General features: G+C 47.1%; 1 pseudogene across 1 annotated transcript; it reads right to left on the bottom strand.

The window, feature by feature from the left end:
• LOC309635699 (non-histone chromosomal protein HMG-14 pseudogene) lies at positions 1 to 26749 on the bottom strand (annotated as a pseudogene). Its single transcript has one exon. The product of its transcript is annotated as a non-histone chromosomal protein HMG-14 pseudogene (transcript).

Genomic DNA, 26749 nt, shown 5'->3' with positions numbered 1-26749 from the left:
TGTTTGTTTCTGAGCAGACTGACTTAGGCAGCGACAAAGCTTGGAAGTCATAAAACGTGGTACTAAACCTGTCAGTGACGCTGTCACCTGGGCCAGGATGCAGACCCTGGGTGTTGTTTGCAGCGAGGAAAGTCCTCTTGCTTCCAGCTCCTCCAAGTGCCCCAGGCCATCCACAGGCTCTCAAGGTGCTTTCTGATGGGCCAGGAGGTCCAGCTGGGATCCACCTCGGATGCAGAGCAGGACTGAGCCGTGGTAGAAAGATGGGCCAAGATCAGTGGGACCAGGTGACCTACGCTGGGTCATTCTCTGAAGCCCTTTCTGAATGTATTAGCAGAGGACCTGGGATTGGCAGAGGGGGCTGTCTCCCTGGGGGTTTCCAGCTCAGCTCATTGCAACACCGTCTGTTTCCTGTGGATGGTTTCACACACAGTGGCTGTGAAACCTGCAGTCTGAAGAGCTTGACCTCAGCTCAGCTCAGCCAGGTGACTTAGGCAGGAAGCATCCTCTCTCTAAGCCTCAATTTTTTTCAGCTATAAGATGGGAACAATAGTATCATCTATCCTGCCTGCCCCACAGGCATTGGGAAAGGCTCAAGAGTAATAATATATTCAGAGGATTTGAAAAAGGGCAAAGTGCCATATAACAGTGAAGAATAACAAGTCTTGAGTCCAACCCAACAGACCTTTACCAAGTGCCACCGTTGTGCCAGACGATGTCTGGGCACCAGAGATGCAGAGATGAGGGAAAGAGATACAGTTCCTGCCCCCATGGGCTCAGCACTCTGCTGGATGCTTGGAGGAGACAAAAATGTATCCTAATAGTAGCACTAACAATTTTAATAACAGCTCATTCACTGAACGCTTTTATGGCTCAGGCTTGAGCTAAATACTTCACATAAATGTAAATCCTTGAACAACTAGGCAAGGAAGACATTGTTATTTCCATTTTGCAGATGAGGAAACTGAGACTCAGTAGAGTGTAGTCATTTGTCCAAGCGCACTCAGCTAAGAAGTGATTTCAAAAGCTCTCCTTACCAGATGTGCATCTCCTCTCCTGGACTTAGCCAGCATGCACGTGTTTTATATAGTTTCCTCTTACAACCTTTAAAACAGAACTAAAGAGCTTCGTGCTTTATTATATCAGTGTATAAAGGGATGTGTGTGTAGGGTCTATATAGAGTGCCGGTCTGAAAGCATCTCACCTGTCCTCCTACTTAGGTTGGACCCATCTCCCAGCAGGTGAGCAGCCTCTCTGTCCAGTTGGCCCACGAGGGGTGGCCACATCATACCCTGGCCCAACCTTCTGCTTATTTAAAAACAAGCAGACTGGGGACTTACCTGGCAGTCCAGTGGTTAAGACTCCACGCTTCCAATGCAGGGGACACGGGTCCGATCCCTGGTCGGGGAACTAAGATCCCATACGCTGCACGGTGCAGCCAAAAAGAAAACAGACAAACAAAAACCAAACAGACTGGCCCAATCTAGGCCTCCTTTTCCTGCTGTGGAACCTTGGGCAAGTTCTCGCACTGAGCTAGTGTTCTCTGTGAGATGGAGAGAAGAGTGACACCTGCTTTGAGGTGATTTTGTGGAGATGAGAGAGAAGATGCCGCTGCAAAGCGTGTGGATCCCAGAAAGGCATCACTGCCTGCTCTTCCCCTTCCCCTGCCCTCCTTCCTGCCTTCTCTCCTCCATGTCTGTTCCCAGGCCCTCAAGGTAGAGGGCCAGCAGGCCAGGCTCCTGCTCTGGAAGCTTCTCCCACTTCTTAGAGGGCTCGGCCCAGCAGGGGCTGGTGGTTTTTCCTTGTTAGAGTTAGAGGATTGTGGTGACTGGCCTGGGCACCCGGGAAGGTGGGGAGACTGTCCTGCAACACAGCATATCTTAGATGTGGCTCTAAACAGATGTCTGGGCCAAACACCATTCATTCAGCTGGCAAGCGCTTGAGGGGCTCCGGCTGGTCTAAAGGCTCAGAGCCTTCAGAACATGGAGATAAACCCTCCCTCAGGGGCTCTCCAAGGCCAGAGAGCACATGTGCTCACATCCATGCTATAAAGGGCTGCAAATGTTTCCATGAAGTCTTCATGGAGAGCTGCTGGGACCCAAAGGTGAGGGTGGGGATTCCTGCAGGGAGGGGAGAGCTCAGGACTGGCTTCCTGGATGGGCTCCCCCATTGTAAGAACTGAAGAATGAGTCAGAGGAAGCAGGGCTGAAGGAGAAGTCAAAGCAATGGCGTGGAGGCATTTGGGGAGCCACAGGGGATTCCGTGTGGCAGAGCAGAGGGGAGACCCCAGGGGAAGCAGAGGGGCGGGCAGAGGGGTACCAGCTGGGGAGGCAGGGGGAGGGGGCAGATCCAGGAGGACTTGTGGGTGTGTTCTGGGCCAGGGGGAGCCCAGGATTCAAGGGCACGGATGACCAGATTCACCCCTCATGCAGCATGGACTCAGGGGAGACTAGAGACCTTGAAGCTTGAGGATCCCAGTTAGGGCAGGTCTGACCTGGAAAGTCACTGTGTTCAGCTTCCTGTTTCCATTTCACTTGTTCCGGGATAAGAACCGGCTTATCAAGGAGTAGGGTTCAATTAATATTCTTCCCAGTACTTCATGAGAACCTTAAAGGAACACACACACCTGAGGGTGGCATCCCATGCTGCCTCTTTTCTCAGGACAGAATGGCTTCCCCAGGCGCAGAACTGGGCCTGTCACTGAGCACACCTCCAAGGCGACTCAACTGTCCCCACCATGTTAATTTTCAGAGTTGATTCTTTTCAGCCCCATGAGCCAACTTGAAGGCAAGCATCTTCCATCTTCCCAAATCACTGTGACCCAAAAGAAAATAAGAAAGCTAATATTCAAGCTTCTTCCTCCTGGAGAAATTGAAAACTTGATGACTTTTTCTTTGTTTCTGCTACATCTAATTCAGTTGTTCTTGAGCTTGAGAGTGAATAGGAGCTCACTTGCAGTGTCCATTAAAATGCCAGTCCTCGGGTCCCACCTTGAGATACTCTAGTTCCACAGGTCTGGAGTGGAGCCCAGGAATCTGCAGTTTAAGTTGCCCTGGTGGTCAGAGACCACATGGAGAAAAGTGAAGTTTGGCATCCCCATTACTCACAAAATCTTTGAGCTGATGGAGCCTCCCCCAACCCCGGCCCCGCCATTGTCTCCTTTCCTTGTATGACCTCAGCTCGGGATTGCATCACTGAAGGCATCTGATGAGTCAGGAAAGAAGACATTTCCTAGCCGTGCGGTAACTCTGCCAGAATCCTGGCCTCCACATGCAGGGAGACGTGGGGGGGGAGGCAGATGTTGGAGGCTGCCTCCCAGCAGCCCCCGCCCCCGCCCCCATCCACCCTTCCATGTTCTTTCTCACTAAATAGAACCCCAGTCCTGTTCCGGAATCAGGTGACATGTGTTTCATGGCAGGCTGGTCCCCAGCCCCAGCCCCAGGGAGGAATCTTGATTGGTCTAAATGAGGGGTTTTCAATCCTGGCTGTACCTTAGAGCATCAGGGGAAGTTTTAAAGATAGCCATGAATGTATCCCATCTGAGATCAGTTAAAGCAGACTCTCTAGGACTGGGATTTTGGCATAGATACATTTTTTGTTTTGTTTTTTAATTCTGCAGGTGATTCTAGTGTACAGCTATGGTTAAGAACCAAACCAATCGTAATAGTAATTGCATTCTCCTTGCCAATGGTTGACTTAAGAATGAATGCATGGCATGTTTATGGCATCAAAGGAGATATAAATGGAAGGATCCATATTCTTCAAAAGGGGCATGAGGAAAAGTTATGTCTTCTTCTGACCTTCTGGCCTTTGGACATTGTGTGAGAGTGATGGCAGCCATCTTGTGACCATGAGGGACAAGCTTGCAAAGGTCAATGTGCTGATGATGGCTGAGCAAAACCATGGAAGGAACCTGGGTCTTGCATTTGCTATTGAAGCCTTGCATTCAATATTGAACTGCTAAGCTAACCAACCCTGGAGCCACCATATCTCTAGACTTCTGGTTATGTGAGATAGTAAATGTTTTCCTTATTAGTTAAATCACTGGTTAGGTCTTTTTGTTGTGGTTGTGGGTTTTTTTTTTTTTTTTTTTGGTTGTTTTGTTTTGTTGCTGATTCACCAGCAAAAAGCATCTTAGATGACACAAGAAGACAGAAAATTCTATCAAGGCCGCCTGTTGGTTCCAATTGCCCTTATAATTATGCCCTTCTTATCTTTCTGTAATGAATAACCACACCTCCCTTCCACAGAACCTCAACTGAATCTGGCTCCCTTAGGACTCCAGAGAGGCAGAACACCATACTGACTAAGCCCATGGGTTCTGGCACTGAAGTCAGCCTGCCTGATTCAGATATGCACTCCACTACTAACTAGCTGTGTGATTTCTGGTAGTTATTTAAGCCCTATAAGCCTCAGTTCAGTCATCTGTAACTTAGGGATAAATTTTACCTATTTCCCAAATTTGGGGATTTAACATGTGGATTTCATGAGATAATCCACGCAAAAGTCCATTTCACAACATTCTTGGTGCCTACTACTCAGTATTGAGTTAGACATAGGGAGTCTGAATTTACTAGAACAGTCCCAACTTTTCAGTAAAGGCAATTCAGTAGTAAAACTAAATGCCTTTCTATGACTGTAATTGTAAAAGTCAAGAAAAGCCCTTCTCCAAGCTCTGTCTCAATTCCTGTTTCAAGCAATGAGGTCTCCATGGCTCTTTCAGGGAATGGAGTGAGCATAGTTTTCGTATCCTCTGACAAAGCAGAGATGAGCTGAGGTGTCCCATCGTACTGTTACTGGGCACGGCACAGACGTGCGTGTCACCACAAGCTGTTCTTGCCGCTGCAGCCGTAAACCCTCAGAGGCTGAGGATGCCAGTTTCCTGACACATGATTCATCGGGCTCGGGATATCCCACAAAGATGCTGGTCTATCCGTGTGTTTCTGTAATGTCTATCACCATGGTACTCAGGAGCACTTGAAAGGGAATCACAAAGGTGGGAGAAAGCAGCCTCCTGGGTTCTGGGGCCTCTCCTGGTGAGGTGTGGCCAAAAGGCTGAGGGCCAATCAAGACAAGAAGTAGGTCTACCTCTTCTGGAATGTTCTGATCCCAGGGCTGAGCCTGGGTTACAAGTTCAAGGAGTTCCTAAGCCTAGCCCCTCAACAGCAGCAGCCGTTTCCCCACCACTGCAGCCTACAGTGTCTGTGGGCAGTATCCAGGCAAAGGACACCAGTGGCTAAAGACGTCTCCCTGGTCTCCCTGGGGTTCCAGCCTTTAACTTGGCTTTGCCAGCAGTCACATGCTTGCTCTGCTGTTCAGCATGGCTAGCTCTGAAGGGTAGGATTAGATCGGAGGAGGAAACTATGTCCATATTTTACTTTAATCGCACCTGGTTGAATTTGTTGCAATGAAAATGTGGGGTTTTAAGTACACTTTTTTTTTTACTCCCTTAAAATGACAGTGGGGATTGGTGGAGAGTGGAGGGATGGGGCCGGTGGATGGGGTCAAGAGACCTTTCCATGACCTGTCTGCAATGAGAGCTTCCTGGTGACCCAATCCAGACAGGGTCCAGGCAGCATGGGGGAGGGAGTGCTGCCCAGCCCTTGCCTTCTTCTTCTTCCCTTCTTGCTTCCAAACACAGGTTTGGTACCCACAGACCCCTTCAGGTCTTGCTCACTCTGTCCATGAGGCTTATTCAGAGGCTGCACTCAAACCCTAACATCAAAGACGATCTGGACGCGGAGCCAGGGTGAAGCCCCAAACTGCCACCATTTGATTATTTTTCCATGTGTCTCATGGTTTTGCTTTGACACTATTTCTACCAGTACCTTTTTTTTTTTTAAAGATTTAATATGTGATACTTAGATATACCCAAAAAGTTTAAAATATAATTACCACATTTATGCCCACCACCCAGTTTAAGAAACAAACTTTTTACCAATAGAGTTGAAGCTGATCACACTCTCTCCTCCCCCTCCTCAAAATAACCTGAATTTGGCACCCATCCTATGTATCAGTTGGGATTAAGTTTAGCTACAAATCACAGAAAACCCAAAACAGTTGCTCAAGCAAGATAAAAGTTTATTCACTTTCATAAAGAGATCTGAAGGAAAGCAGTTCAGGGCTGCTGTGGGAGCTCCATGATACTCAAGGACCAGCTGTCCTGTGTGCCACCATCTACAGTACAGTTTCCACCTCCTGGACTAATATAGCTGCAAAGATCCAGCCATTTCATCTACTTTCAAGCCAGCAAGAAGGAGAAGGGAAGGAAAGAAGGTGACTTCTTGAAAACTGCATGCTATGGTTACATCATATCCCACTGCCCAGAACTGAGTCACAAGGCTGCGCCCAGTTGCAAGAGAAGGTGGAAGATGTAGCTTTATTCCACCTGGCTCTGTGCCCAGTTAAAAATCAGGAGTTGCCTTCTAAGGCAGAAATGGAGAGTGAGATTGAGAGACACCTAGTGGTCTCTGCCACATCACAGTCTTTTTTTGTTTTCTTTCATAATTGAGATTTTATTGGTTGTTTTGAGGATTAGTACACAGACATTTCAATTTGTACACAATTCTTAACATACTTACCAAAAATCTAAAAAATCATGTACTTGTGATTCTTTTCTGAACAGTTATTCCAGTGACTTTCCAGCTTAAAATTTGGAGGCAAATTTTCCTTGACAGGAAATCAAGTACCAATATCTTCAAATACTGATATGCTGTTACATCGTAAGTCCCCCTAATTCACAATTTAATATCATATACACTACATACTCAAATTGTCAGTCACAGCACATTAACAAAGTTACTAGAAGAACTGGACTACCATGACCAAAGATGTTACAGAGTGCACAAAATTCTGCCCAGGAGAGCCAAGATCAAGGGGTGAGTGGTTTGCTTTAGGAAACAATTCTACCAAAAACAACATGGGAAGAGAAGTAATTTAAAGTGTTTAAGACATTAAATGCATAACTGACTTCGGACTGCCATTTAGTATGCTTTGTATTATAGGATATAAAAGCTACCCCTCATCTATAGAATGTTAAGCTTGACACCCAAGACAATCGAAGCCTCCCATATTCAATATCCCACTATTTTCTGGTTGTACCAAAAAATAAGCAACCAGCAAATGATTTCACCTCTTTAAAAAAAGCACTGACACAAAAAATGGGATGAGGTGGGATTCCCTCCTTTTTAAAAATGTTTCTAGAGCTACTAAAAAACTTGCATTTACAAAACAGTTGATAAAAATATTCCTCTGGATTGTACAAGAAGGGAGACAGGGGCCACTGACAGGACCAGGTGTGTGATATTAATCAGACTTGACTTCTTTCTCTCCTGCTTCATCAGAGGCTGGGCTCTCCTCGTTTTTAGTTTCTCCATTTTCTGCAGGGAAGTCTTCTTTAGTCTCTTGGTTAGCCACTTCGGCCTGTTTTCCTTTTGCTCCCCTTCTCCCTTTTGTTTGCACTTTTTTGTCTGAAGATTTATCCTTTCCTGCCACCTTTTTTGGCTTCGTTTCCACTTTTGCAGGAGCCGGTTTAGCTGACAACCTCGCCGATCTCCTCTTGGGCTCCTCCTTCGCCCCTCGGTGGAGGTGACCTTCCTCTTGGGCATCGTGGTGGCGGGGCCGGCGCGTGCCAGGTGCCTGCGGGCCGAGATGCGCCAAGAGGCTTCATGAAGCTGGGCTGCCTGACCGCTGCCACACCTCCCGCCGCCGCCGGAGCTGCTGGGACCCGCCCACATCACAGCCTTAACCAGAATGCCAATTTAGGACCTTTTTTTTTTTTAAAGAACATTTCTAAATATTTAGTTTAATTCAAGTATGCAAATAATAAAGCTCAATGAATTTTCACAAATGGATCAAGATATACAATGTTACCAAAAGCCCAGAAAGCCCTCCTTAAAACAAAAAAAGAATTCAATTAGAAAATAAAATCCCAGGTTAGTAGCTAGCTCATTCCGCGTTGGCTTACAAGAATTTATTTTGCATTACTCCTTGGTCTTAACAAGAGTGTATTCCCACTTTCTCTTCGGTAAGTCTTTCTCCTGATGAACAAACTGAAGTTGAACTTCCCTTAAGAGAAATGCTGACTGACAAGGGATATGTCCATGGATTTGATACAGATGACTTTTACCGTGCAACTGTGATGTGCCAGCAGCTATGCTGAGTGAAGATGCCACTTTTGATGCCATCCCCACTCCTGGATCTGCCACTGCCTGGGGTGTGTGACGTCACCTGAAACTGAAGTCACTTGAGCCAGCTCTGCCTTAGGCTTCTCATCTGCAGAATGGGGATAATATTATTGTGATGATTAAAAGAGAAAAATGTTGCCCAAGTGGTCTATAAATATGAAACTCGACTTAAAGACGTTGCCCACTCCTCTCGGGAGACCAAGTTTCTGAGTTCTACCTGCACCATTAGCGCCCCAGCAAACGGCTCCATTTCTGATGGTGCCTCCTGGCTCTCATGAAGGCGGGAGCCACCCCACCTCCCGTCACAGAGCTGATGGCAGACGGAGCACTGAAGAAGCATCTGCTTGACAAAGCCAAGGGCTTGCTATTTTCTCCTTTTTTTTTTTAATTAATTTATTTTTTTTTTTATGGCTGTGTTGGGTCTTCGTTTCTGTGCAAGGGCTTTCTCTAGTTGTGGCAAGCGGGGGCCACTCTTCACCGCGGTGCGCGGGCCTCTCACTATCGCGGCCTCTCTTGTTGCGGAGCACAGGCTCCAGACGCGCAGGCTCAGTAATTGTGGCTCACTGGCCCAGCTGTTCCGCGGCATGTGGGATCCTCCCAGACCAGGGCTCGAACCCGTGTCCCCTGCATTGGCAGGCAGATTCTCAACCACTGCGCCACCAGGGAAGCCCTATTTTTCTCCTTTTTTAACTGGATCTGAGCTGTGACCCCTTTGCCTCATGCTACTGCAGCCCTCCCCTAGGTTTCTGGAACTCTCGGGCTGTCTACATGCTTGACCTTTGTGTCGCCTTCTTCCCTCCCACCCTTTTCATATTGTGCCAGCCCATACAGACTTAGCTCTTTTAATCTTACTTCATAAATCATTTCTGTAAGTCGAGTCCCTGAAAATGTTTCCCCTGAACTCCCTCCAAACCGTATCTAAAACACTTACCTTCTGGTAAATGCATCATAGTCGATTCAGTCTGCCACCGCTGCTGTCATTACCAGGAGAAAGACAATGTGGAAACTGCAGAGGAGCAGAAAAGGCAGGCCCTGGCACTCTGTAGGTTGCCGTGTGTCTCGCTTTTTTAAAGATGCTGAAACAGCATTGAAAAGCCTTGCATGTAATTTACATTTTGGTCTTTACCATAGTGGTATAACCTGGTGGTTAAGGGTTTGGACTCTAGCATGAGTGCTTGGGTTAATGTCCTGGCTTCATCACTTGTTTGCTGTGGGACTTTGGCCAAGTCACTTAACTGCTCGGAGCCTCAACTTCCTCAGCTATAAAATGGGAATGGTGAGTGTTTACCTTACTGGGCAGTTATGAGAATTAAGTGAGATAAGCATACAAAGTTCTCCACATGGTGCCTGCTACTTAATGAGTGCTCAATAAGTGTTAGCTGTTGTTGGTTTTTCCTGTGGCCTACTTAATATCCATCCTCTTGTCATTATTAGCAAATCCCTGGTTTTATGCTGGATGCCAATACACCTTGGTTTAAAAACAGCGATGCTAATGTTTTCTGGCTTCCCTTGCACTCAGAAGTAGTCATGTGACTCAGTTCTTTCCAAGGTGACTTCAGCTAGAATCCTCAGTAATGCACCCGGGAAAGCTTTTTAAAGGGAGCAAACTGAATTGGCATGTGCCTGTCTGCCCTTCTCCCCTTCCTCCTTTTTCTTGTTTAGAATGTGAGTGTGATGTCTGGAGCTTCAGCAGTCATATTCTGACCATGAGCCAGATTTGAGAATGGCAGCCATATGCTCAGAAAGATGGAACAGAAGAATCAAATGAGGCTGGGCCTCTTCTCCCAGATGATGCTTTGGAGCTGCCATACTAGGCCTGGAGTGCCTTCCTTCAGATTTCTTGTTACCAAATAAATGAATGAATGAATAACCGCCCCCCCCAATCTGCTTAAACCTTTGTCAGGTTTCTATTACTAGCAACCATGCACAACTCCTACCTGCTACAAGCATTAGGCTTCTTCTGATTAGGAACAACTCCAATTAGAGCTGGATGGGAGCCTGAAGTGGTTTTTAAACAGTGTGCCACAGAAGCTGGGAGGTTCCACGGAGCTCCCCTCTCAGACTGGAGATTGGGGGTGGGGGCATATGGGACCATGCTGCCTCTTCCTACCCCATCTTTTTTTTCCCAACTTCGTGTTAACGTGTTGTAGGGGGAGAGGTGGCCCAGTTAGCTTTTGTTTAAAGAACAGATTCCAGGGCAAAAAAAGTAAAAGGTTTGGAAATCAGTGTTCCTGTTCCAACCCCCTCATTTTATAGACGAGTGATCCGAGGCCCCAAAAGTGAGGTCACTTGCCCAGTCAAGCTCAGCCAGGCAGAGCCAAGAGGAGAACCCCAAGTTTTCTGCTCTTTACGGGTGCCCTGCCAAGTGCTGGAACTGCCACACACACAAAAAAAAGCAGATCCAAAGAGTTTACAATCCCTGACGAAGCCCCAACGCGCCAAGCCCTGATCAGCTGCCACTGTAGGGAGCATGGACAGCCCTCTCCAGTTAGAACTAATGAGCGCTGGGGGTGCCCTTTCAAGGCTCTGGGCAGCCAGTCTGCCCTCCTGCTGAGACAAACTTGGACCTGTTTCCTCTTCTTTCTAAGTAATTCATTAATTATTTGTTTATTTTTTAAAAACACACACACACACACACACACTAGATGCAAAGGAGGTGAATGGATGGTGTGAAATCCTCAGTACATGGGGTTCTTTGTCCCTGTTCCTGTAGTTCTGCTTTTCAAAATGCTGGCTTAATCAATTCAAGATCAATGGCTGCTAAGTTGCAGCTGTAAACACCGCCTCATTCAAGGTCAATTAGAGAGCAACCCAATGTTCTATAGCAGGAAGTTAACCATGGGAGGGCCTTATTCACAGAGCCTTCAGATACTGTTTAGACGCCCTGTCCTTGCAGAGTTGCCCTGTTTGGGCACACTTGGTCTACTCAGTAGAAAACAAATTGCCATTGGGTGGAATAACCAGATGTAATAACAATTCAAAATATCTCATTCTAGGACTTTAATTAGAAACTCTTTTCCACATCCCTCCATTCCATCCAACCATCCATCCATCTATCCAATCAGTATTTATTGAGCACCTACTCTTGTGTCTGGCACTGGTCCCAGAGAAAATAGGCAAGGTCCTCACTTGGAGCTTATTTGGGGGGAGTGGGGAGAGACTGAAAACCAGCACATAAACAAGCAAACACCAGAGCCTTTGCAAGCCGCCCAGAGGAGGCCACAGGGCACCTCCTCCGGGACAGCCAGGACAATGTAGCCCCACCCCCAGCCCAGCCCCCCGATTTAAAGCTGTGGTTAACTATCTTATAACTATCATATTGTGTAGCTCTCTGATAAGTACTCTTATCAGGTGTTTACTAATTATCAAGCACTCAGTGTTAAGTGCTTAACACTGGATTCTTCAGCTTAACTCTTTTAGGAAACAGGCTTTCTTCCCTCCTGCTGCCCCCAGGCAACCAGTGGGAGAGAGGGACCCCCCAGAGCTCTCAGGGAGACCCAGATATCAGGGTGACCTCCGCAGCATTTCCCTTTGTGAGCAATGGGCAAGGCCTGGGTCTGCTTAAGGACTCTACTTTATAAACTACAAAGCTTTCAGAACAGCTGTGTGAGCCAAAAGAAAGAAATCAGCATAACGTAATCTTTCATAAATTCATTAGGTAACTATTTGAAAAGGCAGTGGAGGGGAGCCAGAATAGACACCACACTCAGAATTAGAGAGCCAAGTTCAAATCCTCCTTCCACCCCCCCTCCCTCCTTTGGCAAGCCCTTAATTTACTGAGGCTCACTTTCCTAACCTGTAAACCAGTGATAACACTATCCTACTCATGGAACTGTTATGAGGATTTTTTTTAAGTGATGCTGAGCACGTTTCTGGCATAGAGGGGGGCCTTCATAGATGGTGGCCGAATCTGCCTTGAGGCAGGGAGTCTCTCTAAGAGGTCAGGAGTGTGGCTCGAGCCAGAGGCACTGAGGGTCTGACCTAAAGAGGGAGCCTTGGGGATGAGAACAACGGCTGGGAAAGATGTTGAAGTACTAAGATCAGTGGGCCTTAGCCACTACCTAGGTAGGAGTGGGGGACAGCAATTCAGGAGGGCAAGGGGCTGGGAGAAGCTTGGGAGACTTACTGGGGGTGGTGCCATTGACAAAGACTGGGGGGACCAGAGATGCTCAGTTCGGGGGTGCCGGTGGGCCACGAGGTAGAACTCTGTAGGCACCTGGCCGCTGGGGACTGTGGGAGTTATCCACATGGTGGTAGTCATGGCAGCAGTGGTTGGGGAGCTCTTGAAGGAAACATCCACTGTCCAGCACATGCACACACACCCCTTCGAAGAACTTCACCCCCTCCACTCCCATTAGGGGCATCTGGCAGGACCACCGAGCCCTGCCCCACAAAATACAAGGGTAGACAACAGGCCTAACCCCACTTGATCCCAGCACACAACTCCCTTGGCCATGCGATTGCTCCAGTGGTGAGCTTATGACCCAACACAGGGTGTTCAGAGCCCTTCCTCAGGATTTTTAAGTTGGAGTTGAAGGAGAAGGGCTTGGTCTTTGAGTCCCAGAGTGGGAAGGAGTTGAGAGCTGCCAGGTACCATCCTCTGTGGTATGTGAAAAAGCTAATTTGCAGGAGAGAATAAGCCAAGCAGAGACAAGCAGAGTTGAGAAATCGAGAATCCTGACAGCAACATGTTCCAAATTCCAGTCCCCCAAACCCCCAAAGCTGCTGTGCTTCCTTGAGTTCTTTGAACTACTCCAGGCATGTAAGTCATTAAATTCCCTTTATGTTCAACTTGGCTTAATTTGGGATTCTGTCACTTGCAACCCTAAGTTTCTTGGCTACCTCAGTTCTCAAAGGCAGAAAGATTACAACACTTTAGTATTCATGGACCCATTTGAGAAGCAGATGAAAGCGTTGGATACATACACAAAATGTTGTCTACAATCTAAGGTTCCACCCATGGGCTTCTAGAACCTCTGGGATACAGGAAACAGCAGAGAGCCTAGGCTGAACATTGCGGGGCAGTTCCTTTCAGAAGACCAGGGGAGACTTGGACCAGAGGAGAAGCAAGAGCATAGAGATGGAAGGAGAACCAAGAAGAGGCATCATGGCAGAAGCCAAGGAGGAAATATTCTAAGAGGGAAGTTGCCACCAGTGACTGACCAAGGGTTGAGAAAGACCATGAAATTTGGGAACTGCAGAATGGACATCATGGGGAGCTCAGGAAGTAAAGCGTGGGGCAGGTTCACAGAAGCCAGGTTGCAAGGTATATAAGAGTGAATGACCCTTGGAAACACCATGCTTAGGGAAAAAAGCCAGACACAAATGGCCACATGTTCTATGATAACATTTATGTGAAATGTCCGGGCTAGAATAGGCAGATCCATAAAGACAGAAAGTAGTTTAGTGGTTGCCAGAGACTGAGGGAGGGAGGAATTGGGAGTGACAGCTGATGTGCATGGGTTTTCTTTTTAGGGTGATGAAAACGTTCCAGAATTAGATAGTGGTGATGGTTGCACACCATACTGAATACACTAAAACCAGTAAATCGTACAATTTAAAAGAGTGACTATTATGGCATGTGAATTATATCTCTATTTAAAGAAAAAAAAATGAGTGGTAAAGGATGGGAAATAGCAAGAATAGACCCTCCTCTGAGGAGCTTAGCATGGGTGGCAGGACCAAAAAAAAATGATTTTTCAGGTTGAGAAATCCTGACTTCAGAGAGAAGGTAGATGTGGAGGGCAAAATAATGACGCCCCCGAAATGCCCCTGTCTTAATCCCTGGAAACTAGGAATAAGTTACCTAACATGGCAAAGGGGAATTAAGGCTTCAAATGGAATTAAGGTAGCTAATCAGCTAACCTTAAAATTGACAGATTATCCTGGATTATCTGGATGGGACTAAAGTAATCACAAAGGTCCTTAAAAGTACGAGGAGGCAGAACAGTAAGTGTCAGAGTGACTCAATGTGAGAAAGACATATCAGCTCCTGCTAGCTTTGATGATGCAGGAAGAAGGGACCACAAGCCGAGGAATGTCAGCAGCTTCTAGAAGCCAGAAAGACAAGGAACTGGATTCTCCCCTAGAGCCTCCAGAAGGAAAAGCAGTCCTGCTGACACCTTGACTTTGGCCCAGTGAGACCTGTGTCAGACTTCTGACCTGCAGAACTCTAAGATAAATTCGTGTTGTTTAAGTTCTGGGTACTTTGTTACAACAGCCACAGGAAACTAATACTGTGGGATATTCCAAAGATAGAGATGATTAAAGTCCAGTGGATATGAGACGGTGGTGATATGGGAAGAACTTCGGCTGAGAGCCAACTGATGTGTGAAACCCCAAACTGCCACTAAATTGACTGAGGAGTCATGGGCAAGTCATCCCTTCCCTCTCTGGGCCTCAGTTTTTCCCATCTGTGAAATGGGAATATTGGAGTGGATGACTTCTAAGAGCCCTTCCAGCTCTGACACTCTGACCTCCATAGGCTGGTCCTCTGGGCGGTGTGGCTACAGTCACTGGGGCAGCTCACACTGCATTTCTCTGTGCCGGGCCTCATGAGGGATGCTGATCTCATCTTTGGTTTTGCACTTTGGTTTGTCAGAGAGGCTGTCCTGCCAGAGGATGATGACAAAGGGAGTTCAGCTGCCTTCCACAGAGGCAAGAAGTTTGAGGGGATTTGGGATAACCCATCACCACCACGACTACCACCAAATGCATCTTTCCAACCCCCTGAAATTCCCCCTTTGTGTGTAGGCATGTGCAAAAGGGGTTCCTGGACCCAATTCCAGTGCATTGGGTTGGTGTGGGGAAGCTTCCCCACACCAACAAGCAATTCTCAGACGCCAGCAGAGTGTCCAGAAATTCAGCTTAATTCTGACACTACCTTCTCAGAGACAGAATCAGATTCCACAGGTAAAGGGCTCAGTCACACAAGACTGCCCTCCACTGCAGACACCAGTCTCAAGGCCAGGTTGTCACCTGACCAACCGGCTCTAAATCAGAGGTTCCCATGACGCCCTCCTTGGGTTTGATCAACTTGCTAGAATGGCTCACAGAACTCAGGAAAACCTGTTTACTCACTAGATTACCAATTTATTGTAAAAGGATATTAAAGGATATGAATCAACAGCCAGATGAAGAGGTACATAGGGCGAGGTCCCAAACAAGGGAGTTTCTGTCCTCATGGAGCTTGGGACCCTGCATGGTGGCACATGGAAGTATTCTGGGTCCCCCAAGTAGAAGCTCTCTGGGAAAGGGAGCCAAAAAGCTGTCCTTTGGGGGTTTTATGGAGGTATCATTACATAGTCATGATTGACTAAATCATTGGCCAAGGGCTCTTGATTCCACCGCAAGTCCCCTCTTCCCTCCCCAGAAATCGGGATGGGACTGAAGGTTCCAACCCTCTAATCACACAGTTGGTTCTCCCCGCAGCCAGTCCCCACCCTGGGATGGCTCCAAAAGTCACCTCATTTCCCTAACAAAAGACACCTGTATCACTCTCAACAGTTAGGAAATTCCAAAGGTTTGGGGAGCTGTGAGCCAGAACTGCAGACAAAGATCAAATATATGTGAGGAATATATTTTGGTCATCTGAATAACCAGATATATCTTTCTCATAAAGCACAATATCACAGCATGGGAAGCATCTGCATGGTAGGGGCACGGCCGCACTTTCCCCTCTCCCTGCTGGCAGACATCACTCGTGAGCTTTAGCTTCAGAATCCTCAGCACAGCGCCCCATGTAGCCACTGCCAAGTGAGCAGAGCTAGCAGTTGAAGTAATATCTATATGGCATCCTCAAGTTGAAGTCTCACTGATGCCAGCATCCTCCTTGAAACCTAAACATCTTTGGGATTAGGTGAGACCTTAAAATGGTTTCAATCACGAACAGCAAACTGCGAGGTAATTAGTTCATCAAGGTTCTGATTGAGGTTCCTGGTTACAAACAATAGAAATCAACTCTGAGGGGAAAGGTGTGGGGAGGGATCAATTAGGAATTTGGGATTAACAGATACACACTACTGTATATAAAACAGATAAACAACAAGGACCTACTATATAGCACAGGGAACTTTATTCAATATCTTGTAATAACCTATAATGGAAAAGACTCTGAAAAAGAATATATATAACTGAGTCACTTTGCAGTACACCTGAAACATTGTAAATCAACTATACTTCAATTTTTTAAAAATCGCTTACAAAAAGAAAAAAAACGAAATCAACGCTGGCCAGCTGAAGAGAAAACATCAAATCCTTATTGAAGGTATTGGGTTACTCACAAAATTGAACATGAAGCAGAGAAAGAGGCAAGACCATGGAAGTTAACAGCGATTACAGTCACGTTCATGCCACAGGAAAAGCTTGATTGAGACATCACTGTTGACACCACTGGACACGCCCCACCACGGCCATTGCATTGGCAATTCAGCTGCTGCCACCCTGAACAACCTCTACCTGAGCCCATCTCTTTGGGTCAACTCTCCAGGTTCCAGGTCCTAGGGGAGAGAGCCAGTTGCCAGCATAGGTTAGGTGCTGCCCCCTAGGGGACAAGATCAGAGAAACGACCTCTGCCCCATGCCCCCTTCCCCAAGGAGCTGGAGGCTCTGCCCCGTACCTTAACCCACACTGTGGGAGAATGCCCCCTAGTACCAAGTGGTTTCACATGCTAGATCCCCTTTAAAGGGTCTAAGGTCCCTTGTGTTCAGATAATTACCATGGAATGTTCCTTCTGGAAAAGATTGAGATCTATAGTGCAGCACTCCTGCTTCAGAAGCTCGGAGCTCCTTGTTAGCATCAGAGCTGGGACCAGAACACAAGCCTCCCAGCTCCCCTTCCAGCGGTCCTCTGCCCCACTGCACTGTCCTCCAGCCTGCAACTGGCCTGCTGCGGTGTAGGACCGGGACAGAGACGAGGTGAGTGTGGCCATGGCAACCAAAAATCACAGCTTTTCCAAGACTGGATGAATTTCTTGAGCTGTCATACTTTTCTAAGAAGAGATGAGTAGTAGCTCTATGTGATTTAACCCTTATACCTTTGTAAACATAGCTTCCAGATGAATACATTAACAGTACAACAAAACAACCCTTTTCCTGGTTTTGTATGTTCTTTCTGAGAATCTGATTGCCCCAGGGACAGACAGGTTACTGAACACCACAGCAAGGGTCTCTGGGCAGCAGGGGGCCACAGTGCCTGGGGTGAGAGGAGGAAGAGGAAGCAGGAGGGAACGTGGGCAGACAAGGAGGGAACTGGGACTTCTAGTGACTTCATTATTTTTCATCCAGCTGGCACGGCAGCACTGCATCTTGGCTGGACAGGGCAATTAAACAGCTCCCCAAGCTCCTAATGAGTTGTTTTCTCAAGATTTAAGCTGCCCTCGGAGTTTCCCAAGGGAATTTATTCCTGGAAGCTAACTTCTCAAAAGTGGCCTCCCCTGGGTGCACCTGGTCCAAGGCTACTGGTTTGGCCAATTGGTTGGAAACCGGGAATTCTGGGTTCAGAGCCATGGCCTGTAATTTGCGAGGGGTGATCGGTAACACAGCGCAGCCCTAACTCCAGCACTCGTGATCGTAATCGTGCCTGCCAAGGACACTTCACCTTCTGGGGCAGCTTAGGGGTCCTTCTTCCTCACAAGCCTCTTCTGAGACACTCTTCCCACAGAGGGTCCACCGTGCTTTGCACCTACTTCACCTGGAGTTGGACCCAGCCCCCAAAGGCAGGATTTATAGTTGATCAGGAGCCAAAGCTCTGTCTTAGAGCAAAACCTAAACCAACCAGACCGGACTCTCTCCTGGGGAGCTTAAGAGCTGCAGAAAATCTGTTACTGCATGAGCAGTGGAACGATTTGCTGAGAGGAGGTGAGTCTTGGAGGGAGAGAAGGCTCCTGGGGCACGGCTGCTTGAGGATGCGGAGCACCTCACAATGTGCCCTGTAACCTCAAACAACCCGAGTGCAACTCTGATCTCTGTGACCCAAAAGATCATCTGTCACACACCCAAACACACACACACATACACACACACACGGCAAGGTGGACAATAGGACACTTTCTTTTTTTTTGGCCACGCTGGCATGTGGGGTCTTAGTTCCCTGACCAGGGATCGAACCCATGCCCCCTGCATTGGCAGCACAGAGTCTTAACCACTAGACCACCAGGAAGGGACAATGGGAAACTTTCATCCGACTGACTCAAGCCTGAAGGACTCCGCCTTTGCCTAACACTGAGAAGATATGTGGGATCCAGCAAAATTCAAGAAGTGTCCTCAGTTCCTCACTTTAGTTTGTCTGTGAAACATAGGCAGGGTTAAAATCTGGGAGCAATTGATCCCTCAACAAGGAAAAATATTCTCAGTGGAATGTAATCTTCTAAAGTCCCAAACTCTAGCCTTTAATAGTCATTCAAGAACCTTTATCCTGAGAAAATGGGACATGGAGGAGGCCTTTGGTTCAGTGGAAAGCGCTGAGCTTAGGTAAGTTATGGTGGTTTGCAGGGCCACAGTCGCCAGGGCTGCAAACTTGAGTGTGGCTGCAAAGCGAAGGTGGGCCCTTGTGTGCCTCCAGGTCACCGCCCACCTTCGCTAGTAGCCCCAGCCATACCCAATCTTCCATAGTGCTGTTTCATATCTCCATATCCAAATGCCTTCCCAGTAAATTCCTTTCCAATCTTCAATACTGTAGGAACTAGGATTTTTTTCACTGCAAGATATGGAAACTGACACTGAATTATTAGAAGGCTCTGAGATGCCTCACAGATTCAAAAGAAGAGTTTAAGTACCATATCTCAATAACGGCATGGGTAGGACAGCTCATGAACTTGAGGGCCGTCACTCTAGAGGAGTGGTTCTCAACTTGGGGGGTGGTGATTTTGGCAATGTCTGGAGCCATTTCTGATTGTCATGACTAGAGATGAGGTGCTAGAGCCATATGCTGAGTGGAGATCAGAGAGGCTGCTAAACATTCCTCAATGCACAGGACAGCTCTCCCAACCCCAAGAAAAAATTAATCAAGCCCAAAATGTCAATAGTGCCAAGACTGAGAAACCCTGCTCTAGAGGGCTACCATCACCGTGATTTGGCTCCAATGACACCAGCCTCTGAGGCTCTCCATCCCAAATTTCAGTTTACTGGGAGACAGAACTTGATTGGCCCACCTTGAGTATTTGTTCACCCCTGGATCTATCAGCTATAGCCAGGAAAACAGAGTGACCTAATATAAATTGGCTGCTGGGGACCCTTCTCTCAGTATTAGCGGATTCTTAGGAAAAAATGACTTATTGTGGGCCATGCCTCCCAAGAGCAGTGGCCAGAGCCCAGACAGACCTCACTCCTTCAGGAAGCCTTGCCAGCCCCTTTTAATTAGAGTTATCTTGTACATGTTTGGTTTCGCCAAATTATGATTTGTCTGTTCATGTGTCCATCTCTCCCAAGAGACTATGAGCTCTCTACGGGTTGAAACTGGGTCTTACTCATCTCTGGAAGCCCAATGTCAATGTTCTGGTTACCTATTGCTACATAACTACCCCAAAACTTACTCACTTAAAATAACAACCCTTTCACGTCATGATTTTGTGAGTCAGGAATTTAGGCAGGACTCAGCTTGGTGATTCTTCTGTTACACACTGTCTCAACTGGGGTGACTCAGTGATATTCAGCTGGCCACTGGGCTGGTCTGGAGAGTCCAAGATGGCTTCTCACATAACTGGAGCCTTAGTGGGGTGGCTGGAAGGCTGGGCTCAGCTGGGAGCCTCTCTCTAGTCTCAGGGCCTCTCAACATGGTGTTTCCAGAAGGGTAGTAACATTTCTTATGTGGCAGATCCAAAAGCAAATGTTTCGGGCTTCCCTGGTGGTACAGTGGTTAAGAATCTGCCTGCCAGTGCAGGGGACATGGGTTCGAGCCCTGCTCCAGGAACATCCCACATGCCGCAACTAAGCCCGTGCGCAACAACTACTGAGCCTGCACTCTAGAGCCTGCGAGCCACAACTACTGAGCCCATGTGCTACAACTACTGAAGCCCACGCGCCTAGAGCCCGTGCTCCGCAACAAGAGAAACCACCGCAATGAGAAGCCCACACACCGCAACCAAGAGTAGCCCCCGCTCGCTGCAACTAGAGAAAGCCTGTGTGCAGCAACGAAGACCCAATGCAGCCAAAAATAAATTAATTAATTAAATAAATTTTTTAAAAAAGAAAAAAGCAAATGTTTCAAGAAGATGTATGCTGAAACTGAAAGGCTCTTAAGACCTATCATTAGAAGTCCCAGAACATCATTTCAGCCGCATCTCATTAGTCAAGCAAGTCACTGAGAACAGCCCAGATTCTAGAAGGGAATTAGATTCTACTTCTTGGTGAGGGGCAACATTCATGAACATGAAGGGAAGAAATTGGTGGTAGTCATCCTAGAGATTAGCTACAACAACCTAGTACAGTAATTGCCCAATAAACATTTAATGGATAAATGAATTAATATGAAGACAGATTAGCCCTACTTCACACAGTTGATGGAATGGTTCAATGAAAATAAAGCACATGGGGACTTCCCTGGCTGCTCAGTGGATAAGACTGTGTGCTCCCAATGCAGCGGGCCCGGGTTCAATCCTTGGTCAGGGAACTAGATCCCATATGCATGCCACAACTAAGAGTTCACATGCCACAACTAAGGAGCCTGCCTGCTGCAACTAAGACCCAGCACAACCAAATAAATAAATAAATATTTTTAAAAATAAAATAAAGTTTAATTTAATTTTATAAAAGGAAATAAAGCACATGAAAATGCTTTCCAAACCATCAAATGCTACAAAGACGTAAGGGGTTTGTGTTAGGAGAAAACTACCAAGCTTACTCTAGTTTACAAATGAGTGTCTGCAGGGATCCCTCTGGGCTCCCCCCTGCCACGCTGAGATTCATGACAGACATCATTAATCAATCACAGCTCTTTTCCATTGATGCTGTACATGGTCTCAGAATCCTTCTCAACACAACACTCCACTCACCCACTTCTAATTGATCAAAGTTGTCGTGGGACTTGAAACCTATTTGCTTTTGTTGTTCTTGCCTAAGTTCCTATTGCTAAACCATCCCCTAAAAGCCCGGGCCCTTAGTTTCTTAAAACATACACACAAACCGCTTCCTTTTTTACAGAGAAAAATATGAAGTTTAAGCCCTGAAGAAGATGAAATGGCAGACACCATCACCTTCCAAACTGGATTCATAATGGAAACAGAAACTGATTTATGGCAGTGAGCTCTGCCATTACGAATTATTTTAAAAGGAAAATAACTGCATGCAAGAGTAGTCATAAGACATCTCATAAAGGAGAGAATCTGTCTACCTTGACGTATTTTCCCCCGTGAAAACTGCCTTTCAAGGCGAGACAAGCCAAAACTTGTATATCTGGGTGAATGCAAGCCATGCTGGCTGACCACCACCTGCCTCCACACTCCCCTCACACCCACCCTGCTGGCTCTTCAGCCTTTCGGAAAATACATTTTGACTGCTCCACTAAAGTCCTCAAGGAAAGACAGAGAAAAATCCACACAGCAGCCTCTGGCTGTAACGTGGCTTTCTGCCATGTGATTGCTGATATGCTGCAAGGCCAGCAGCGGGTCATGCCTCCCACGGGGTGAGTGGTCCCGAAAACTGCTTCTCTTCCCTTCTCAGCCTCGAGGGTCCCACCACTGTCCTCAAGCAAGAAAACAAGAGGCTGAAAATGACTGATAGAATTTTGGGAAAACAACTAGATGGCTAGAGGCCACAGGATTTGGAATGAGGAGACTTGGGTTCAGGTCTTACGGAAGTCACTTATTATTGGCAGGTCACCTCACATCTCTGAGCCCATCTGCTCGTCTGTGCAATGGGAACAATACTAAGGGTGGCCTCGAGGGAGCTGGACCGTTCAAAGGCAGTGATGGATGGGAGCCAGGAGCCCTCTCTACACAACTGTACCAGGAGCCACCAGCAGGATATGGAACCAAACAATCGGACAGTCAGCTTTCCAAACGTGGAATATCCAGGTCTGAAAAGCTGCTTTTCCCTCCATGGCAGGAGTCAGTCCCTCGTGACTGGGATAATGCTTCATGGAGATATGTTCCATACTGTCTGCTTAGAAACAACCCAAGTAAAAGAGTAATAGCTAACCCTGCTGGTACTGCCCTACCAGCACCTGCATGAAGTGTTTACAAGCAGTCCTCTAAAGCAGGCGCAAGGTGTTATTGTTCTCACGCTACAGATGAGGAAACTGTGGCACAGAGATGTTAAGGAGCTTACCCAACGTTTCCCAGCTAGCAGCTGGCAGACTTGGGATTCAAACCTACAGAATCTGGTTCCAGTGGCTTTAACCTCTAGGCTACACTACCTCGCCAGAAGATGAGGGTGGCTGGAAAGAAGTTGGGACCAAGCAGCTCAGTCGGAAAGGGTGTCTTTCCTCCACTTCTTCTTATACTTTGGGAGCAGCATTTTCATCCTTATACTGCAGGGAAAATAAATGAGCCAGAGCTGCAGGTAAAAACACAGGCAAATCTCACATTTGACGTCAAGCATTGTGTTGAGTGAAAAAAGCAGAAAGATGATATACTGTGATGTCATTTACATAAATGTTTTAAAACATACAGAAGATGATATATTATCTAGAGATTCAAACATATACAGCAGCACCGAGACATTCCTTGAAATAATAAACATCACCTGTAAGATTCACCTTGGGGACAGGTGCATATTGGAGCAGGGTACACAAAAGGCTTCAAATATATCTGTAATTTTGAAAATCAATTTCAATGGTGGGAACATGAATGTTCAGTAAATCCCTAGGCCTTTCTGGATGTCTGAAATATTTCCTAATTAAAAAAATAATTTTCTACCTTAGAATGCTGACATCTCAATATTGACATCTGGTTCATTTGTTGTCCCTTAGTTTATATCAGCTTCCATCCTTTTGCCAGCTGATAATCAGGCGGCCTTGAGCATCTGCTAATAATAACATTAATAATAACAATAGCCAACACTTATTGAGAGCTTAGTATGTACCAATACTGTTAAATGGCTTACAAATATCAACTCACGTAGAATTCACAGTGACGCTGTAAAGTAGGGACTGTTATTAGCCCTGCTTCGTAGATGAAGAAACTCAGGGATGTGGAAAGTTTCTGTGGTTCCTCAGATAATATGTGGCAGAACTGGGACTTGAATCCATGTCTGTCTGACCCCAAAGCCTGATTTCAAGCAAAACTCAGGTGCTAGGGGAGGGGAGAGGCAAGCAGGAAGGATGACATGGCCCCCAATCTCAAAGGGCTTCCCATTCGTAGTAGACACCATGATGCCCTCGTTTCCGCCACCTGCTGGAGGTGCTGCTAGCCACAGCTCCCGGCTGAGTCCCTCTCCAGGACTTGCCCTTGGCTGAGGAGAGACAACTCGCCCAAGGTCACGCCTTCTTCCCGGAGCAGCTGCATCCAATGACTGTTGATGTGGGGTATAAAGGTCCAGTCTTTGTCCAACTCTGAGGGCCCTCCCAGGTTCAGAGGTCCTGGAGGTTGGCTGAGACCTTGGCTGCAGCTTTGCCGTTCAGCTTCTCCCTCTGCCCATTCCTGCAGCTGTCACTCCCCCACGAGGCTGGGCACAAGAGCATCCCCAATAAACTTCTTGTGTGCAGAGAGCCTGCTTCCCAGGGAACTGGCCTGTGACACCATCTAATGGGGGAAGAAGGGACGCAGGAAGGATCCCATGCTACACTGTAAATATCCCAGGGAGAGGTCGGAAGGACCCGAGGAATTACAGAGGCTTCCTGGAGGAGGTGAAGATTCAGCTGAGTTTTTGTTTTTGTTTTGTTTTGTTTTGTTTTGTTTTTTTAGCTGTGTTGGGTCTTCGTTTCTGTGTGAGGGCTTTCTCTAGTTGCGGCAAGCGGGGGCCACTCTTCATCGCGGTGCACGGGCCTCTCACTGTCGCGGCCTCTCTTGTTGCGGAGCACAGGCTCCAGACGCGCAGGCTCAGTAGTTGTGGCTCACGGGCCTAGTTGCTCCGCAGCATGTGGGATCTTCCCGGACCAGGGATCGAACCCGCATCCCCTGCATTGGCAGGCAGATTCTCAACCACTGCGCCACCAGGGAAGCCCTTCAGCTGAGTTTTGAAAGATAGGGAGAATTAGAATATTACTACTTGGCCATAAAAAGGAATGAAGTACTGACACATGCTACAACACAGATAAACCTTGGAAACATTATGCTAAGTGAAAGAAGCCAGTCACAAAAGACCACATGCACGATTCCATTTATATGAAATGTCCAGAACAGGGGAAATCTGTAGAGAAAGAAAGTAGATTACAGGTTGCCTAGGTCCAGTAGCATGGGGCTGAGGGGACTGGGAGGTGATAGCTAAAGCGTGTGGGGTTTCTTTTTAAGGTGATGAAAATGTTCTAAAATTAGCTGTGAAACAATGCTCATACCTGTGAATATACTAAAAACTATTTTATCTTACAACTTTAACTAGATGGATTGTATGGTATGTGAATTATATCTCAATAAAGCTGGTTTTTTGGGGTTTTTTTGTTGTTTTTTTTATTATTTATTTTATTGGTTGCGTTGGGTCTTCCATTGCTGTGCGCTGGCTTTCTCTAGTTGCAGCGAGCGGGGGCTACTCTTCGTTGCGGTGCGAGGGCTTTTCATTGCAGTGGCTTCTCTTGTTGTGGAGCACAGGCTCTAGGCACGCAGGCTTCAGTAGTTGTGGCACACGGGCTTCAGTAGTTGTGGCTCATGGGCTTCAGTAGTTGTGGCTCACGGGCTTCAGTAGTTGTGGCTCACGGGCTTCAGTAGTTGTGGCTCACGGGCTCAAGAGCGCAGGCTCAGTAGTTGTGGCACATGGGCTTAGTTGCTCCGTGGCATGTGGGATCTTCCCGGACCAGGGCTCGAACCCGTGTCCCCTGCATTGGCAGGCGGATTCTTAACCACTGTGCCACCAGGGAAGCCCTAAAGCTGTTTTTTAAAAAAAAAAAAAAAAAAAAAAGAATGTGGAGGAGGGTGGGAGAATTGCAGATGGGCAAAAACACAGGCAAATATGTGGAGACTTATGTGAGTGTGAGAGAGAGAAAGAGAGAGTGTGTGTAAGTATGATGGGAAATAGCGAAAAACAAAGGCGGCAGGAGGCTGTGGCCAAGTAAGGAAGGTCAGAAATCCCTGCAGGGAGGAAGTTCGCCCTGGAAGATCTGGGAGTAATGAGATGAACATGGTGCTTTAGGCTGATTAATCTGTGCAGAAAGGACGGCGCAGAGGGAAGGCCGAGAGACCAGTTAGGGGGCTCTTGAGGCAATCCAGGCATGTGGGCTGGGGGACAATGTCCTTGTTACAGCACGATATTACCTGGTTTACAAGAGACACACACGCACACACGCCATAGTGTTAAATGTCCTTTTATGTCTTTCTCAACTGATTGTGCCCATCATCCCTGCCTCTTTCCCAGTGGTCCACCTGTCCCCCGCACTGACCCCTCAGCCACGTCAATATCCACCATAATTATGTTCCTAGAAAGTCTTCTTCATAAGGTTTTCCCTTAAGATGGGGGTGAATTTACAAGAATGTCCAGCCTTCCTATAAATCTTGTCACTTACCTCAAAGGTGATTTCTCACCTCCTAAACTAAAACTGTAATTTGGGCAACGATTTTCATTTAGTTAAAGATAAGAGTAATCTTGCCCTTCCCCCAGAACCTCACCCACCTGCGGTCTGGGACTTCATTAAATCACTCTTACCCACTGTCAAGGGTGAGCTGAAAGTCTGCCCACCTCTCTTGTCCTGAATGAGGTCAGCCAAATGTGACTACCCAGGCCACGCCCCAAGTTCAGCTTCCTTTAGGAACACAGAACAGTAGTGCTGGATGGACATGAAAGGTCCTCCAGCTCCACTTGGCCATTTGACAGGTGAGGAAACTGGGGCCTTCCACTGATCACTAACTGGAGACCTGTGGGACTTCTCCCTCTGAGTCCCACCACTTGACCCACTCCAGTCTGGCCTTCAACACAGAAGTCAGTGTGGTTATTCCACTCCCCAGGATGGTGGGCAAGTATTCCTGAAGAGGCTTTTCTCCTGGGTCTTCCTTCTTTCTAAGACCCTAGAGTTTCCTATACAGACACCATGAAAGCCCCCATGCTCACCCAGCAACCATCAGACCTTGGGTCAAATGTCAGCTGAGGACCCCAGCAAATCAGTCCCAACCTAAAACTGAAGGCCAGGGTCTCCGGTTTCTTATGGTTGTAACCTCCATGACCCAGGCCTCACCAGCCTGGGGACACAAAAGTAGTGATGGGAACCTACATATCCAGAGTCACTGCTCCAAGCTCCTTCCTGCTTCTTGGCTTAAGAAAGTTATGTGCACCAGATATCAACTCCCACAGGCAGGGACCAAGTCTGTTTTCTTCCCTGCTCAAGTCCCAGAACCTAGGTAGTAGTCAAAACATACATTTTTTTGACAAAGGAGCAAAAGTGTTTGGAGACAATGGAGAAAAGATAGTCTTTTCAACCAATGATGCTGGAACAACTGGACATTCACATGCAAAAAAATGAATCTAGACACACACCTTACAAAAAAATTA

The sequence above is a fragment of the Balaenoptera borealis genome, assembly GCF_965194805.1.
Source record: "Balaenoptera borealis genome assembly, chromosome: 10".
Classification (NCBI taxonomy): domain Eukaryota; kingdom Metazoa; phylum Chordata; class Mammalia; order Artiodactyla; family Balaenopteridae; genus Balaenoptera; species Balaenoptera borealis.
The sequence above is the reverse complement of the archived record's forward strand: the minus strand, read 5'-3'. Positions and strand labels throughout refer to the sequence as shown.